This window comes from Myotis nattereri (assembly GCF_964212035.1).
Source record: "Myotis nattereri genome assembly, chromosome: 1".
Taxonomy (NCBI): Eukaryota; Metazoa; Chordata; class Mammalia; order Chiroptera; family Vespertilionidae; genus Myotis; species Myotis nattereri.
The window spans coordinates 190,971,249-190,978,505 of record NC_138075.1 but is presented as its reverse complement, the minus strand read 5'-3'; the positions used below and the strand labels follow the sequence as shown (position 1 = coordinate 190,978,505).

Below are 7,257 nucleotides of genomic sequence, written 5' to 3'. Positions count from 1 at the left end.
ATTGTGATAGGTCATAAAAGCAGAGAACTGACATTTGGGTCACATAGGTGTTTTAGTCAAGTAAGTTTGATGCTCACCTTAAACAGATTTCCCATTAGGTTTGGAATAGTGCTTAATGTTATATATTGCTAATGTAGCTCTGTTCCTATATTGCCGTTTGTACATACGAATTCAAGGTTATGGATTCTTATGAAGTCCCAAGAGAAAAATTTCTCTACAATATTCCTCCCACAAGGAATACTTATTTTCCCATTAATATTAACATCCATTACCATGTAATAAAAACAAGCACTCATTCAATTTTTTTCCTATAATCAATATGGTGTAATATAAATGTTCATACTTTTAAATGATATATCTGTTAGTTTTTTCATTCTACTTTGAATATGAATGGTTTTTACCAAACCACTAGTTGATTCTACATAGCATTGTGAAAAATACAAATCTTAAATTCAGTTACATGAAAATGCTTTTTAAAATATTTTTGACTTAGTTCATACTGCATTTTAAAATTTTTATCCTCAAAGCAAGATCTTTACTCTTCTTTCTTTCTTATTTACTGGCATATGGTAATGTTTGTTTCCTCTTGAGAAAATATACTTTATTACTATAAATTGAATTTATGGTATAAAGTTTTCACGACTCATAAATTCAATCATTCCTAAAAGATAGTAAATATTCTCAACTAATTACTAAAGTAATTTTTAAATGATTGATTTTATAAATTCTAATTCAATGTGATTCAAATTCAAACTCTATCATCATTTGTGAAACAATGAAGTTTGATTGCTATAGGCTGAATATACTAGTAAGTGCATAAAGTTTACAACAAATGAATCTTAAGGCAGGTCAACTATGGAACAGCAGAAACTTAATTCTTTTCTTATTTTGGAAGATAAAAACTTACTTTTAAGTATAACTGCATTTACTCATAGTCATAAGTAGGTATGAAATCATAACAGGGTCTCATTAAATTAAAATTTCACCCCTAAAGAGTCTTAGAAAATGCAAAGACTTTGAAAAGGAAGTTAATGAAAGACACAAAGTACAATAAAAATAAAGTTATGGACATGACACTAAGGCAATGATATTCAACCATTTTTATCTCATGGAACACATAAACTAAAATTCTGTGGCACTCCAAAAATATGTTATATATTTTTGCCAATCTGACAAAAAAATAATAGGTATAATTTTCATTGATTTACAAAAAAAAAAGGAAAAAAAAATGAGAGAGAGAGAAATTACCTAGCCTTTTTGCTCCAAAATGACTTTTTAAAAAGTTAGGTGCCTATACTTATATATAAGATTTCTGGTACCAAAATTTAACCAACCAGACACAACCTTATGTGTTATGACCAATAATATGCAACCCTATTATCTGGCCTATCTATTTATGGTTTAAGGCAGAGCATTTATACCTGAGGCTATTGTTGTGTTGGCTGTTGTCATATTTTTATTTGACAATCTAAGGCAGTGGTTCTCAACCTGTGGGTCGCGACCCCTTTGGCAGTCGAACGACCCTTTCACAGGGCTCGCCTAAATACATCCTGCATATCAGATATTTACATTACGATTCATAACAGTAGCAAAATTACAGTTATGAAGTAGCAACGAAAATAATTTTCTGGTTGGGGGTCTCCACAACATGAGGAACTGTATTAAGGGTCGTGGCGTTAGGAAGGTTGAGAATCACTGAAAGGGAAAAGAGGTCAGAGTCCCTAACTAAATAGTCAGATATTGCATGTTTTTAAAATTCTTGTGGCACATCAGTGTGCCTGCCTTGACACACCAGTTGAAAATCGCTGCCCTGAGGGCATACACACTTTAGAATTGGAAAGAACAAAGAGATGATTCAATCTTAGTCTACGTGACATAAAGAAGTGATGTTCAAATTCAGATCTCGCAATTCCAAGTCCTTTCCCATTTTGAGTAATGACTCCATTTTGCCATATTGAGATGAGTTTGAAATCAGTATTTTAATTCCATCTACTAGAGTAGAGCATTTGTATTAAAAGTATATTTAGAACAAAATATAGCAGAATCAGCCTGCATATCAGAATTTTATGACACTCTCTACTCATTTCAAGCACCTCATTCAACTTTTAGAACATTTTAAACATCCATGATGACAATGTTGTCCAAAATATTTTTGAGTATTTACCTCTCCATTATCAGTTAAATAAATGATCCTTATTACAAGCCTCCATTTCTCTATGTCACTGCCATATCCAAGTTCCCTCAATCAATTAAAGTTTGACATCCAGGGCATAGTCTTCCTCTCTACTCTGTATCCTGCCATCATTTTGAACGTTTATCCAACAATTGAGCTTTGGAATTCCATCTCCTCCTCAATCCTAGTCATCTTCGAAGTCCCATTTCAGCCACACACTTGCGTGTGCATATCATAGACATTATTACTTCTTAGAAATTAAAAAAAAACAAATTTTACAATAAATGTAGACTTCCTATTCTCTGATTAAGAAAAACAAACAACAGCAACAACAAAAACCCTGCATTCCTAGATTGCTCATTCAATTGCTTTCAGTATCAGGAGAAAGATCTGTTAACATGTGAGTGCCCTCCAGGGTCTTCCCTTCCCAATCCACATCTCTCATCCATAAAATAATTTTAGTTTGCCTGCCTGAGATTGATGAAGGTTTGAAGACTTGGTGAGAATGCTGATTAGAACTAACTTTATTTTAAACTTTTTGTTCCTATTGTGGTAGATGATGTGACTGTTCTCAGTTATTTAGTTCTCATTCCCTGTAAAAGTAGTATAAAACTCTCCCTATTACCATGCGATTTATAATGTTTTGTTATGAGAGGAGTATTCTTCCCACCCCACTGTCAGATTTAGCTGTGTGTCTTGCTCAGGCTAATGTAATGTGAATACAGATTCTGAGCAGAAGGCTTAACTATCTTTGGTGTTTCCATCAGTGTTCTTGCTCTTTAAATTTGCCTAAAGAACAATGTGCTCCAGTTTGAGGTTGCTCCTCAGCTTGAATCCTAGAATGAAAAGATAAATGGAGCAGAGCTATAAAGGTAGCAAGAAATAAATCATTATTGCAGTAAGTGAGGCAGGTAATGCATAAAGGTCTCAGAGAAACTGCAGTGCTAATCAGACGGTCAGAGAGAATTAGGCTGTTTTGGCATATGAGATGTCCCTAAGCAGAGTGAGGGGGACCAAATACTGAGGAGAAAATAAAGCATTAAAAGCATTTTTTAAATGTAGTGCTCTGAGTTTTATAGGATGATTTACAAGGCAGGTGAATGAATTGGAATTTTTAACATTTATTTTGGTTGCTGAATGGTGTTCTTGAAATGTGAGACCATGCACAGTTTAAATAAAGTGCCCCAGGCTTCTATCGAGAGTACATAAAAACAGCAAACATTTACTGAGTGTCCATCACTTTAAAATTAGGAATTAATGCAATGCTTGCATAATTTACTCTACTAGTAATGTAATACCAATAGAAAAATGAGGTTTAATGAAGACTTGCCCAAAGAAACATTCGAATAAGCAGCACTTCTTCAATTTGAACTCAGGCTTGTTTTCTTAATTCTCTTCCATCTTAAATAGTTCCTCCCATGTAAAGCACCATATCCTCCACCTTTCCTCCCATTATCTGAAGTTGGCTTCCATGACCGAGTAGTTAATTTCCTCATTTCCCTTCAATATCTCTGGGTCCTCATTCTCGTTCTCTTTCGAAGGTTTCTCTTGCTTTGTATGACCTTTAAATGTAGTCATATTTAAGGGCTCTAGCTTATGCAAGCTTTCTCATTCTAAACATTCTACTATGAAGTAACACTGTTACTCATCCTGTATCTCTAGCCCAGTCCTAAACCTGTGGCTTATCCCTCCAGAATCAGCACATTACATGAAAACAAACATTCAACCTAGTTCCCCAACCAAAAATCTAAAAAAAAGCATACATTATTTTTATATATTATCATTTTAAAACATTTCACCATTTATCCGACTTTACTGGTTCAACCACTTTAATCTCTCTTTTTTTATTTTTTTTTTATTATTAGTTAAGGTATTACAAATGTGTCCTCATCCCCCCCTTTAACCCCCAACCTCCCCCCCCACACACACACAAACTCATGCTCCCATCCCCCCGTTGTCCATGTCCATTGGTTTGGCTTATATACATGTATGCAAGTCCTTCTGTTGATCTCTTCCCCTTACCCCCGCCCTCCCCTACTTTCCTTCTGGGGATTGATAGCCTGATCGCTGTTTCTCAGTCTTTGGGTCTGTCCTTTTTCATCAGTCTATGTTGTTCACTTTAATCTCTCTTGCATCCAATTCCATGGCAATCACAATAGTCAGAAACCACTGCTGGTTACTTTTCTGCTTCTATATGTTCTCCTCTCTAGTCTATTCTTTACAATAAAACCAGAGCAATTATTGTTTTATTAATAGATTGTTATGGTTGTTTCATGTTATACTTCATTGAGATAAAATTGACAAAACATTGCATAAATTTAAAGTGTACGATGTGTTCGTTTGGCACACATATCTTTCCATATGATTTCTACAGCAGCATTAGCTAACACATATAGCATGTCATATAATATCATGACATTTATGTACTTAGAACTTTTAAAATCTAGTCTCCTAGAAACTTGGAAAGGTGTAATACAGTATTGTTGACTATAATCACTGTGTTGTGCATTAGATATCCTCCTAGATTTAGTTGCAAGTTTGTACCATTGACATCTCTCCAATTCCTCTACCCTCAACCCCTGGTCACACCATTCTACTCTTTGTTTTAGCAAGTTCAGTGTTATTTAGATGCCCATATAAATTATATCATACAGTTTTTATCGCACTCTGTCTGACCTAATGTCTAATGTCCTCACATTCCATCCATGTGGTTGCTTACTGGGTCTTTCACAATCTGGGCCCTGAAAACATCCTGCCTCCTTTCTCTACATCCTTCTGAAAGGAGAGCCTTGAGTAACCCTGTGTATCTTCCAGTTTCTCAAATGTGCTCTCCCCACTCTCTAAGCTTTTTCACTTACAGCTGTTCCTTTTTTTTTTTTTTTTTTTTGGAAATGAAGGTAAAATTTATTAACAGAAAACAATAATTTGAGGAGTCCTGTTCACAGACGAGGACCACAGTGACCCCCCTTCCTGCGGGTGCTGTCGGAGGGAATGGGAGTGACATCCTCAATCCGTCCGACCAAGCGGGCAAGGGCTCTTAGAGCTAACTGGGTCCCTGGTCCAGGGGTCTTGGTCCTATTTCCTCCTATGGCCCGGAATTTGATGTCAAGAGCAGTGATGCCCAGCTCCTTGCACCTCTGAGCCACATCCTGGGCAGCCAACATGGCAGCATAAGGAGAGGACTCATCTCGGTCAGCCTTCACCTTCATCCCACCAGTCACATGGCAGTTGGTTTCCTTGCCAGAAAGATCAGTAACATGGACAAAAGTGTCATTTAAGGATGCAACTATGTGGCAGACCCAAATACATTTTCTCCTTCAGCCACCTGAGGTCTGAGGCTGATGACTTGTTCTTCCTTCTTTTCCTTCCCCTTGCGAGGTGCCATTTCTGCGCATCTCCTCCAGACTCCGACACTGGACTGTTCCCTCTTTTTGTAACACCCTTTTCTCACTTTACTCTTTTGACCTTCCTAAATCTCATTGCCTCGAATTCTGAAGTGTCACTTCCCAAGGAAGCCTTGATGACCTACCTCTAGACAAGCTTAGCCTCCCACCTATGTATTACGATATTATTCTGTGGTTTCACTATTATAACTTTCATCATATTTTATTTCTAGTCAATAAATATTTAATGAATTAATGCTATGTTTAATTAAATAATATTTAAATGAACAATTACATACCCATAAACTTGTATATAAGGTCAAGGACATAGAGACTGTAATAGAAAAGCAAGATAAAATTGAAAGTGCTCTTTTATGACTATTTCTACTAAAAAGTCTACAGCACTGATATCAGCAAATGGATGAAAATAATTATTAATTTAAAGGCATTAAGAGCTCTAAATCTGGATTTTAGAGGTCACTGATAGAAAAGTTTGATATTTTAGTACATAACAATATATTTGCCTAGCATCAGCAACATAGATGTCATTTTTTAAGTATAAAAAAACTGGAGACATCACCAAGATAGTGAAGGAAATAAGGAAAGTGGTATAAGGCAGGTACCACCCAAAAGGACACGTTTGCAGAATTGTGCAATATTCACACAGTAATTCTAGGCTGCTTGGGATAAATCAGTGTTAGACAAAGAAATTAATTTCTCATAATTAGGTGGGTTTAAATATTTTACCCACCTAATTTTGAATCTTTGGCCCTACTAATATCCCTATTTTTTGTGTATGTAGCATAGTGAAACTCTAAATGGAGTTACATTGAGGAGCCATCCTCTGTGAGTAATTTTCCTTAATTAACCCATTCTGGACCTTGGATAAGAACATTAGAATATATTATCAAATTTTATATTAAAATAGGCAGCTCTATTACTAGAGATAAGATCATCTTCCCCTTTAGGGAGCTATTAAATATACTAGTAAACCCCAGCTTTTAAAAATTTTATATCAGTACTAGTGGTCTGGTGCACGGATTCGTCCACATTGAAAGGGAAATAATTAGAAGAAACATTTTAATATTGCTATTTTCTCTTTCTCCCTCAGTGCACCTCCACTGCCGCCCGCAGCCATCACCACATCACTGACGCCTGCCATGTTCCGCACCACCCGCTGGTGGTCAGCACACGTCATAGTCTCTCAGTCAAACTCCCGGTCCAACCACTGCCTGAAGGGGCAATTTGCATATTAAGCTTTTATGATATCCTATATAATAAATAGGTAATATGCAAATTGACCCTCACACCCTCACAAGATGGCTGCTACAACCAGACCAGCAGGGAGGTTACTGAGGGACAACCAAACGACTGAACAAGCAGGCTGTGTGGGGCGACCAGGCCAGCCGAGGGGGGGTAGTTGGGAGTGATTAGTATGGTAGGGGGGCAGTGAGGGGTGACCAGGCTTGCAGAGGGGGGCAGTTAGGGGCAACCAGGCCAGCAGGGGGGGCAGTTAGGGTCTATTAGGCTGGCACACAGAGTCAGTTAGGTGCAACCAGGCAGGCAGGTGAATGATTAAGAGCCAGTAGTCCAGGACTGTGAGAGGGATGTCTGACTGCCATTTTAGGCCCGATCCCAAGGATCGGGCCTAAACCAGCAGTCAGACATCTCCAAGGGGTACCAGTTTGGAGAGGGTGCAGT

The 7,257-nt window shown here is 37.2% G+C and overlaps 1 pseudogene across 1 annotated transcript; it reads right to left on the bottom strand.

Moving 5' to 3' along the window:
* Nucleotides 1-5,112: 5,112 nt before the first annotated feature.
* Nucleotides 5,113-5,558, bottom strand: LOC308516958 (small ribosomal subunit protein uS11-like; annotated as a pseudogene). Its single transcript has one exon. The product of its transcript is annotated as a small ribosomal subunit protein uS11-like (transcript).
* Nucleotides 5,559-7,257: the final 1,699 nt, after the last annotated feature.